The sequence below is a fragment of the Ranitomeya imitator genome, chromosome 6, assembly GCF_032444005.1.
Source record: "Ranitomeya imitator isolate aRanImi1 chromosome 6, aRanImi1.pri, whole genome shotgun sequence".
Classification (NCBI taxonomy): Eukaryota; Metazoa; Chordata; class Amphibia; order Anura; family Dendrobatidae; genus Ranitomeya; species Ranitomeya imitator.
The window spans coordinates 301,324,147-301,336,041 of NC_091287.1; positions in this window are offsets into that span (position 1 = coordinate 301,324,147).

The following is an 11,895-nucleotide window of genomic DNA, read 5'->3' on the forward strand; positions in this document are numbered from 1 at the left end:
CTTCCTCCTCCCACAAGCACTTGTCCACGTGTCCATGGTTAGGTGGACTTTTCCTGTAACAGCATTGTTGAGGGCACGGGTAATGTGGGACACATGCTGGTGTAATGCCGGTACTGCACACCGGGAGAAATAGTGGTGACTGGGGACCGAGTACCTTGGGACAACTGCCATCAGGTTGTTGAAAGCTTCCGTCTCTACGAACCTAAAAGGCAGCATTTCTTGCGCAAGCAGAAGAGAAATGTTAGAATTTAGGACTGTGGCCTCTGGGGCGTTGGCGGGGTATTTCCGCTTGCGTTCCAAAGACTGGGTTATAGACAATTAAAGGCTGTGCTGGAACAAGGACGTGGACGGGCTTGATGATGGTGCTGCTTGACTGTGGGCCACAACAGGTGCAGAGGTAGAGGCATCTTCACATGCACGGTGTACTGGGGATTGGCTTCTCCGCAAAACTGGAAGAAGCAGTGGTGTGACCTGCAGGCAGTGGTCCTGAAGCCTTGGGTTTGGCCCACAAGGCCCACAAAGTTGGGGGCTTTGCTGCCATGTGCCTGATCCTGCTGGTGGTGGCCAGGCTGGTTGTTTTGCTACCCCTGCTAATACGCGCATGGCAAGTGCTGCAAATGACCTGTTTGGGGTTATCGGCAAAGTCTTTAAAAAATAACCAGACTCAGGAAGATCTCACAGGTGGAATGGCAACTTCACTCATGTTGGTGTTACGGGGAACGGATGCACGCCTTCTGTCTGTGGCTACCACACTGCCTCTTCCTGCCTGTTGCAGGGATATGCCTGTGTGCTGCTGTCCTCGCTATGCATGTCCTCCTGCCAGGTTGGGTCATTCACTATGTCATCCAACACCTCGTCTTCCACATCCGCACCCTGCTCCTCCTCCTGACTTTCTGGCAATTGTGTCTCATCATCATCCACCACTTGTGACACTTTCCCACCATCGACTTCGTGTGACCAGGGCTGGTCAAAGCTTTGGGCAGCTCTACATGCGATATTATCTGTCCCCACTTGAAGTTGACCGGCAGAGAGTCCGCAATTTTGAAATGGAAAACTGAACAGTTCTTCAGAGTGTCCAAGTGTGGGATCAGTTGTCTCAGGGCACTCGGCATGGTGGGAGGAAGGAGGATCAGGGTGAGGAATATCCGGGCCACACTCACCGCTACTCAGACTTGACCGTCTGGAAGACATGGTGTTGGTGATGGTGGCGATGTGACTGGAAGCATTATCCGCTATCCAACCAACAACCGTTTCACACTGGTCTGGCTTCAGTAGTGGTGTGTGTTGTGAATTCTGTGATCAAGCTCCCTCCTGTGGTCACGAGTGGTACTGCGGCTTCTGAGTTTCCTTCCTCAGGTGATGAGGTTAAGTCGTTAGGTGCTGCTCTATTTAACTCCACCTAGTGCTTTGATCCTGGCCTCCAGTCAATGTTCTAGTATTGGTCTTGCTTCCTCCTGGATCGTTCCTGTGGCCTGTCTGCTCAGCATAAGCTAAGTTCTGCTTGTGTTACTTTTGTTGCTATATTTTCTGTCCAGCTTGCTTTTTTGGTTTTGCTTGCTTGCTGGAAGCTCTGAGACGCAGAGGGAGCACCTCCGTACCGTTAGTCGGTGCGGAGGGTCTTTTTTGCCCCTCTGCGTGGTTGTTTGTAGATTTTTGTGTTGACCGCAAAGCTATCTTTCCTATCCTCGGTCTATTCAGTAAGTCGGGCCTCACTTTGCTAAATCTATTTCATCTCTGTGTTTGTATTTTCATCTTAACTCACAGTCATTATATGTGGGGGGCTGCCTTTTCCTTTGGGGAATTTCTCTGAGGCAAGGTAGGCTTATTTTTCTATCTTCAGGACTAGCTAGTTTCTCAGGCTGTGCCGAGTTGCATAGGGAGTGTTAGGCGCAATCCACGGCTACCTCTAGTGTGGTTTGATAGGTTTAGGGATTGCGGTCAGCAGAGTTTCCACGTCTCAGAGCTCGTCCTATGTTTTGTGGTTTTTGTCAGGTCACTTGTGTGCTCTGAACTTCAAGGTCCATTGTGGTTCTGAATTACCTATTCATAACAGTACTGGAGGCCCAAAGTACTATGCTTCTCAATAGAGGGAAAAAAGAAGTTCTGAGACCATTTTTTTTTCTTTGCACTGTGCTTTGCCTTTTTTTCCCCCTAGACATTTGGGTGGTTCAGGACACAGGTGTGGTGATGGACATTAAAGGTTTGTCTTCATGTGTGGATCTTCTCACTGCAAGAGTACAAAATATTCAAGACTCTGTGGCTCAGAATTCTGTTAGAACCAAGAATTCCTATTCCTGATTTGTTTTCTGGAGATAGAGCTAAATTTCTGAGTTTCAAAAATAATTGCAAACTGTTTCTGGCGTTGAAACCTCGCTCCTCTGGTGACCCAGTTCAACAAGTTAAGATCATTATTTCTTTATTACGTGGCGACCCTCAAGACTGGGCATTTTCCCTTGCGCCAGGAGATCCTGCATTATGTAATATTGATGCGTTTTTTCTGCCGCTCGGATTACTGTACATGAACCTAATTCAGTGGATCAGGCAGAGAAAAATTTGCTGGCTCTGTGTCAGGGTCAGGATGAGATAGAGATTTATTGTCAGAAGTTTAGAAAGTGGTCTGTGCTCACTCAATGGAATAAATGTGCTTTGGCAGCAATCTTCAGAAAGGGTCTCTCTGAAGCCCTTAAGGATGTCATGGTGGGATTTCCTATGCCTGCTGGTCTGAATGAGTCTATGTCTTTGGCCATTCAGATCGGTCGACGCTTGCGTGAGCGTAAATCTGTGCACCATTTGGCGGTATTATCTGAGCAAAAACCTGAGCCTATGCAGTGCGATAGGACTTTGACCAGAGCTGAAAGGCAAGAACACAGACGTCAGAATGGGCTGTGTTTCTACTGTGGTGATTCCACTCATGCTATCTCCGATTGTCCTAAGCGCACTAAGCGGTTTGCTAAGTCTGCCACCATTGGTATGGTACAGTCGAAATTTCTTTTGTCCATTACTTTGATCTGCTCTTTGTCTTCCTATTCTGTCATGGCATTTGTGGATTCAGGCGCTGCCCTGAAATTGATGGACTTGGAGTTTGCTAGGCGCTGTGGGTTTGTCTTGGAGCCCTTGCAGTGTCTTATTCCATTGAGAGGAATTGATGCTACGCCTTTGGCCAAGAATAAGCCTCGGTATTGGACCCAGCTGACCATGTGCATGGCTCCTGCGCACCAGGAGGATATTCGCTTTCTGGTGTTGCAAAATCTGCATGATGTGGTCGTGTTTGGGTTGCCATGGCTACAAGTCCATAACCCAGTATTAGATTGGAAATCAATGTCTGTGTCCAGCTGGGGTTGTCAGGGGGTACATGGTGATGTTCCATTTCTGTCTATCTCATCATCCACCCCTTCTGAGGTCCCAGAGTTCTTGTCTGATTACCGGGATGTATTCGATGAGCCCAAGTCCAATGCCCTACCTCCGCATAGGGATTGTGATTGTGCTATCGAGTTGATTCCTGGTAGTAAGTTTCCTAAGGGTCGACTGTTTAATTTATCTGTACCTGAGCACGCCGCTATGCGGAGTTACGTAAAAGAATCCTTGGAGAAGGGTCATATTCGGCCGCCGTCATCGCCATTGGGAGCAGGGTTCTTTTTTGTGGCCAAGAAGGATGGTTCGCTGAGACCTTGTATTGATTACCGCCTTCTAAATAAAATCACGGTCAAATTTCAGTACCCCTTGCCGCTGCTATCTGATTTGTTTGCTCGGATTAAGGGGGCTAGTTGGTTCACCAAGATAGATCTTCGTGGTGCATATAATCTTGTGCGTATTAAACGGGGCGATGAATGGAAAACTGCATTTAATACGCCCGAGGGCCATTTTGAGTACCTAGTTATGCCATTCGGACTTGCCAATGCTCCATCAGTATTTCAGTCCTTTATGCATCACATCTTCCGAGAGTACCTGGATAAATTCCTGATTGTATACTTGGATGATGTTTTGGTCTTCTCGGATGATTGGGAGTCTCATGTGAAGCAGGTCAGAATGGTGTTCCAGGTCCTGCGTGCTAATTCTTTGTTTGTGAAGGGATCAAAGTGTCTCTTTGGTGTTCAGAAGGTTTCATTTTGGGGGTTCATTTTTTCCCCTTCTACCATCGAGATGGACCCTGTTAAGGTCCAGGCCATTTATGATTGGACTCAGCCGACATCTCTGAAGAGTCTGCAAAAGTTCCTGGGCTTTGCTAATTTTTATCGTCGCTTCATCTGTAATTTTTCTAGTATTGCTAAACCATTGACCGATTTGACCAAGAAGGGTGCTGATGTGGTCAATTGGTCTTCTGCTGCTGTGGAAGCTTTTCAAGAGTTAAAGCGTCGTTTTTCTTTTGCCCCTGTGTTGTGTCAACCAGATGTTTCGCTTCCGTTCAAGGTTGAGGTTGATGCTTCTGAAATTGGAGCGGGGGCTGTTTTGTCGCAAAGAGGTGCTGATTGCTCGGTGATGAAGCCATGCGCCTTCTTTTCCAGGAAGTTTTCACCTGCTGAGTGAAATTATGATGTTGGCAATCGAGAGTTGCTGGCCATGAAGTGGGCATTCGAGGAGTGGCGTCATTGGCTTGAACGAGCTAAGCATCGCGTGGTGGTCTTGACTGATCACAAGAACTTGACTTATCTCGAGTCTGCAAAACGGTTGAATCCTAGACAGGTTCGTTGGTCGCTGTTTTTCTCCCGTTTTGACTTTGTGGTTTCGTACCTTCCGGGCTCTAAAAATGAGAAGGCGGATGCCCTGTCTAGGAGTTTTGCCTGAGCCGGCGGGTATTCTCAAAGAGGGAGTAATTGTGTCTGCCATCTCCCCTGATTTGCGGCGGGTGCTGCAAAAATTTCAGGCTAATAAACCTGATCGTTGCCCAGCGGAGAAACTGTTTGTCCCTGATAGGTGGACGAATAAAGTTATCTCTTGTTCGGTGTTGGCTGGTCATCCTGGAATCTTTGGTACCAGAGATTTGGTGGCTAGATCCTTTTGGTGGCCGTCTCTGTCGCGGGATGTGCGTTCTTTTGTGCAGTCCTGTGGGATTTGTGCTCGGGCTAAGCCCTGCGTTCTCGTGCCAGTGGGTTGCTTTTGCCCTTGCCGATCCCGAAGAGGCCTTGGACACATATCTCTATGGATTTTAGTTTGGATCTCCCCGTCTCTCAAAAAATGTCGGTCATTTGGGTAGTTTGTGATCGCTTCTCTAAGATGATCCATTTGGTACCCTTGTCTAAATTACCTTCCTCCTCTGATTTGGTGCCATTGTTCTTCCAGCATGTGGTTCGTTTACATGGCATTCCAGAGAACATCGTTTCTGACAGAGGTTCCCAGTTTGTTTCGAGGTTTTGGCGAGCCTTTTGTGCTAGGATGGGCATTGATTTGTCTTTTTCCTCGGCTTTCCATCCTCAGACAAATGGCCAGACTGAACGAACCAATCAGACCTTGGAAACATATCTGAGATGTTTTGTTTCTGCTGATCAGGATGATTGGGTGTCCTTTTTGCCGTTGGCTGAGTTCGCTCTTAATAATCGGGCCAGCTCGGCTACCTTGGTTTCACCGTTTTTCTGCAATTCTGGGTTCCATCTTCGTTTCTCTTCAGGGCAGGTTGAGTCTTCGGACTGTCCTGGTGTGGATACTGTGGTGGACAGGTTGCAGCGGATTTGGACTCATGTAGTGGACAATTTGACCTTGTCCCAGGAGAAGGCTCAATGTTTCGCTAATCGCAGACGCTGTGTGGGTCCCCGACTTCGTGTTGGGGATTTGGTTTGGTTGTCATCTCGTTATATTCCTATGAAGGTTTCCTCTCCTAAGTTTAAGCCTCGTTTCATTGGTCCGTATAGGATTTCTGAGGTTCTTAATCCTGTGTCTTTTCGTTTGACCCTTCCTGATTCTTTTTCCATCCATAACGTGTTCCATAGGTCATTGTTGCGGAGATACGTGGCGCCTGTGGTTCCATCTGTTGATCCTCCTGCCCCGGTTTTGGTGGAGGGGGAGTTGGAGTATATAGTGGAGAAAATTTTGGATTCTCGTGTTTCGAGACGGAAACTCCAGTATCTGGTTAAGTGGAAGGGTTATGGTCAGGAAGATAATTCCTGGGTCTTTGCCTCTGATGTCCATGCTGCCGATCTTGTTCGTGTCTTTCATATGGCTCATCCTGGTCGGCCTGGGGGCTCTGGTGAGGGTTCGGTGACCCCTCCTCAAGGGGGGGGGGGTACTGTTGTGAATTCTGTGATCAAGCTCCCTCCTGTGGTCACGAGTGGTACTGCGGCTTCTGAGTTTCCTTCCTCAGGTGATGAGGTTAAGTCGTTAGGTGCTGCTCTATTTAACTCCACCTAGTGCTTTGATCCTGGCCTCCAGTCAATGTTCAAGTATTGGTCTTGCTTCCTCCTGGATCGTTCCTGTGGCCTGTCTGCTCAGCATAAGCTAAGTTCTGCTTGTGTTACTTTTGTTGCTATATTTTCTGTCCAGCTTGCTTTTTTGGTTTTGCTTGCTTGCTGGAAGCTCTGAGACGCAGAGGGAGCACCTCCGTACCGTTAGTCGGTGCGGAGGGTCTTTTTTGCCCCTCTGCGTGGTTGTTTGTAGGTTTTTGTGTTGACCGCAAAGCTATCTTTCCTATCCTCGGTCTATTCAGTAAGTCGGGCCTCACTTTGCTAAATCTATTTCATCTCTGTGTGTGTATTTTCATCTTAACTCACAGTCATTATATGTGGGGGGCTGCCTTTTCCTTTGGGGAATTTCTCTGAGGCAAGGTAGGCTTATTTTTCTATCTTCAGGACTAGCTAGTTTCTCAGGCTGTGCCGAGTTGCATAGGGAGCGTTAGGCGCAATCCACGGCTACCTCTAGTGTGGTTTGATAGGTTTAGGTATTGCGGTCAGCAGAGTTTCCACGTCTCAGAGCTCGTCCTATGTTTTGTGGTTTTTGTCAGGTCTCTTGTGTGCTCTGAACTTCAAGGTCCATTGTGGTTCTGAATTACCTATTCATAACAGGTGTGCTGCGGTCCCCTAGAAACTGGGACAGGAAGGTAGAGCGAGAAGATGTGGGTCTTTGTTGTTGCTCACTTTCACCTTGGCCACGGCCTCATCCTCTGCATGCACCATCACATCACATCCACTTCCCTGTCCCTTGCCCCTTGCCTTGCCCATTTTAAATGGACTATTGCACTATTTCAAATCCTCAACACAAATATATTTATTAGTAGCGAAATAATATCTGATCAGTATGCCTGCAAATCTACGATTTTTCCAACCCAAACACCAGCCGGGCCACAGCCTGATAGAACAGACTGTATGAAATTTTGGGGGGCTTTTTTGTGAAGTATATTCATGCTAAATAGTGCTGTATAGAATTAGAGTATCAGACAGCAAAAAAAGGGGTACACCGGCCTACAATGACCAAACTTGGGGAACAGAGATATATGAGGGCTCTCACAGAAATACCACACTGGCAAATATGTGGCCTTTTAATATTTTTTTATGCTAAATAGTTCTGTATATATTTTCAGTAACAGAAAGCAAAAAAGTGGTCCTCCGGCCTACAATGACCAAACTTGGAGCACACAGATATATGAGGGCTCTCACGGAAATACCACACTGGCAAATATGTGGCCTTTTAATATTTTTTATGCTAAATAGTGCTGTATATAATTTCAGTAACAGACAGCAAAAAAAGGGGTCCACCAGCCTACAATGACCACACTTGGAGCATGCAGATATATGAGAGTTGTCACGGAAATACCACACTGGCAAATATGTGGCCTTTTTGTAATTTTGGAAGCTAAATAGTGCTGTATAGAATTAGAGTCTCAGACAGCAAAAAAAGGGGTCCACAGGCCTACAATGCCCAAAGTGGGAGCACACAGATATATGAGGCTTTTTTCGGTAAATTTAAAACACACAAAAAAAAATGTGGCACAGAGCTAGCACACACAACTATGCTACGTATGCCTGACAAACTATGATTTTCAACAGGCCTCTGTCTGACAGAACAGACTGCTGTGCCCTGCCTGCCTAGCGCTGCAATATCGGGACCCACAAATTAGCCCTAAAAAGGACTGTTGGTTTCTCAGGAGTTGTGGATGTAAGAGTTGCAGACCTACAATACCTCTAAAAACCATGATTCTGACCCTATTTCGGCACCAGGTCTCCCTACTCTTGCTGAAACAGGAACAGAATGCGGCGAGCAGGGCGGCGCCAGGTCTCTTATACTTGGGATGATGCTGTACAGCCAAGCCAATTACTGCACGACCACAAGAAAGATGGCTGCGGTGTTTCATGCCTGGCAGACAATCCCTGCACCAGTGCACCTTGATTGGGTCTCTAAAGTCCGCCAAAACTGCTGGGTGGAGACGGCAGTTACCGCCGAATAATCCCTGAAATGCTCGCTGCTCACCGAGTACACCTGCATAGTGATACTTGGGCGAGTAATGAGTAGTTGCGAGCACGTTCGCTCATCACTACTTATTATGTGATTTCAATTCAAGTGAATAAAATATTTTATAGCGTTGGTCATCCCTCTTGATATCTTTCAGCTGAACAGATTTTTTTTTACCAATCCTGTTCTTTTTTTTAACACTTTCTTTTGCAGGTGTCAGAAACAGAGGGATAACCTATATTTCATAAAGGGACTGTCTGCCATGTTTTATTCTCTATTAAATGCCCCAGCATTGTCCAAAAATAATATAAATTATATATAGTCATCTGCGGATCCCCTTTCATAGTGCAACCCAGGTGCGCCGCAGGTCTCTGAACCTTCTTTTCTGATATGGATATTATGTGAACACTAGAAAGGGGATGTTCAAGAGCAGGGAGGACACTAAGGTGCTGTAAATCAAGCTATGAGCTTAGATATAGTTTAAAAGGTTATTCCCCCAAAAATGAAATTATTCCCATGTGGAGACATGGGAGGTTAGCATGCGCCCCGATTCGCTAGCCAAAACTGCATGGACTAGGGATCATCCCGCCGAATGCCTGCTCTCGTTTTAACGTGGGCATAACGCAGTTAATTAAAATACAATACAGTGTCTCCACAATCCCAGTTATTGGTTAGGGGATAATTTGCTTATTGCTGGGTCCGAACACCAGACCTCCTAGTAAGCCCTTGCCCTGAATTAAGTGGAAATCTTTGTGAAGGAAATCTATAATAGTAAGGGAAACTATAATATCAGCAAAATAACTAGTTAAAGAAGTTGTCCTCTACATGGAAAACTTCTTCTCATACCCCTTGCTTAGTCCCCAGAAAATAATAAAGCTTATACTCTCATCCTGTGCTTGCGCCGTTCCCGCGATGTTGGCACTCCGTCTCCTGGTGCTCCTCTTGTGGTTGTTGTGAAACGTGACGCAGGTGCCCAATGAGTGCTGGCGTCACTGTCCCCGCTTTCTGTCAAATTGAGCATGAAGAGGAAGTCAGAGATCAGCTGCAGTCCGGACTTCCTCTTCATGTTTGATTTGCAAGTTCCAGCATGGGAGGTGAGTATAGGTTTTATTATTTTTTAGGGTCAATCATTTGAATCAAGAAGGGGTTGTCTTAGTAGTGGACAACTCCTTTAAGGCTGCATCCAAATGACTGTCTCCACATAAAGGATATAACATCTTCCCACTCTTATTGCAGGTACTCAGAACCACAGGGGGGTCTCCTGGAAGAATACTGGGAGGTGTTAAACTTAACTCCTGGATCCTGAGCTTCAAATGGGTTAGCAAATGGTTTGTAACAAGACAGAATATTTCCTCTTGACTGTATAGAGAGGAAGGGGGAGACACAGAATATTTGAAATGCCACAACTTAGCCCATCATCCATTCACAAACAGCAATTTTTAAATGGGCCAATCCGGGTCATCCTGGAAATATGAAACAAAATAACCGTATGCACTACTGGTGAAATGGTGCTAAGGTTAGGTTCCCACACCTTCAGACAGTATAATGAAAAGAACCTAGCACTCAACTTGATGCTTTTAGTGCATAATTTATTGTAGTAGTACCCAAACGTTTCGGTCCTTCATAACGGACCTTCATCAGTAAACTACATGTGACAAAATAAAAAAATAAACAACCAAACATAAATCAAAAGAAAAAATAACTATACAAAACAAAGTATATACATGAAATGTTTGACACAGAAACAGCATCGCTATAAGATACAGGTCAAATGTATAGATGGAATATGCGCTGAGGAGAAGTACACCGAATATCGAGGCATAATAGGTTCCACTACTAGAAATAAGAGAAGACAGCCCGAAAATGTGAAAAAGGAGGGTGAAGTACATACCGTACTAGTACGTGGAAAATGAGACCATAGGGTCATGGGGCACTAAAAGAGCAGCGTCTGGGGATATGAGAAAACCTATTAAAGACTCACATGGGCCACTGGGATATTAGTGGGGGAATACAAAACATACCTTAAGAGTAAGGCCGGATAGGTATTGTAATACTGCGAAAAACAATAGGGCCAGTTACATACCAGGGTGTAGGAGATAGGGCACAGGCAGCGCTAGTGCTATAATTACCTAGATTAGCAGAGTAGAATGAAGCCGCTGACAGACGCGGTGTCCACCGCTGGTCTGATCAGGAAATGAAGGAACCGCCGCTACATGGGCGGAGGGCGGGACCGATTACAGCCCAACGGCCAATCGGCGGCCGCGGTGATGACCGGAAGTGACGTCGCGCGAGGTGTAGGACAGTGTGTGGTTATGGACGGAGTATGTGCGCCGAACACCCGGAAAAGACGCCACATTGTCATGGTGATAGAGCGATACAGAGGGGCGGCTACAGGGGAGCACAGAGAACAGCGCCGGCCAAGTGTCTATATCTAACAGTACTCTAGTAGGGGGAAACGAAGAGAAAGTCCCAGAAGGGAGGATTCCAGATAGTCACAATACAAAGAGGTCAGGTACATAAGTAGCGTAGAAATGAGGTGCCTAACGGAGATTCCGTGACTGGTGAGAAGTCTCCGTAGTGATGGTGCTCCTATGGCGTAACATATAGCCATGTGACAAACTAGGCAAGGTGCGTGTAGCAGACTTGATCCAGTGTGAATACAGGTGGTATGACAAGACCTCAGTACAGGCGACTCTAGGTAAAAAAGAGAAAGAGTCAGTTATCGAGATACAGTATATACATACGGTACATTGTATTGAAATCAGTAGCAATAAAGTTATTGAAGTCCGTGATAACCTGTAGGAAAAACTACACCAACGTAATAGAACATTATATGAACATGCCATAGACATGGGATGGACTAGCTACCCTGGTTGAGGTAAAAAGCCAGATGTACATGTACCTGTCTGAATCCCTTCTCAGAGAAAAGAGGCCAAGTCATAGTCCCTATTGAGTCCCAAGGGATGGAGGGTTTCTAACGTGTGAATCCAAAATGCCTCCCTCCGTTTAAGACGGGCAACCCGATCGCCACCACGACGGATAGGGGGGATGTGTTCAATAACTTGAAATTGTAACTGTGAGACATTGTGGCCATGATTATTAAAATGAAGAGGGATGGGTAACAACAAATTCTTACAGCGAATCGTAGACTTGTGTTTAGAGACACGATCCCGTATGGTTTGCGTAGTCTCACCTACGTATAAAAGTCCACAGGGACATTTGATCAGGTATATAACCCAGGAAGAGGCGCAGGTGAAATAGCCTGGAATACTGTATGTTTTTCCTGAGCGGGGATGGTGGAAGGAGGAGCCTTTCAAGACGTTATGGCATTGTGAGCAATTGAGGCACGGAAATGTCCCTGTGCGTGGACCCTGTAGAAATCGTTGGCGGAGGGATGGAGTACTTGATCCCAAGTCTGCCCATACCAAAGAGTCCCTCAGATTGGGTGGGCGTTTAAAGCAAGGGAGGAAGGGGTTTTGAAATTCGACTACGTGGGGGTATGCTTTTGACAAAAGGTGCCAG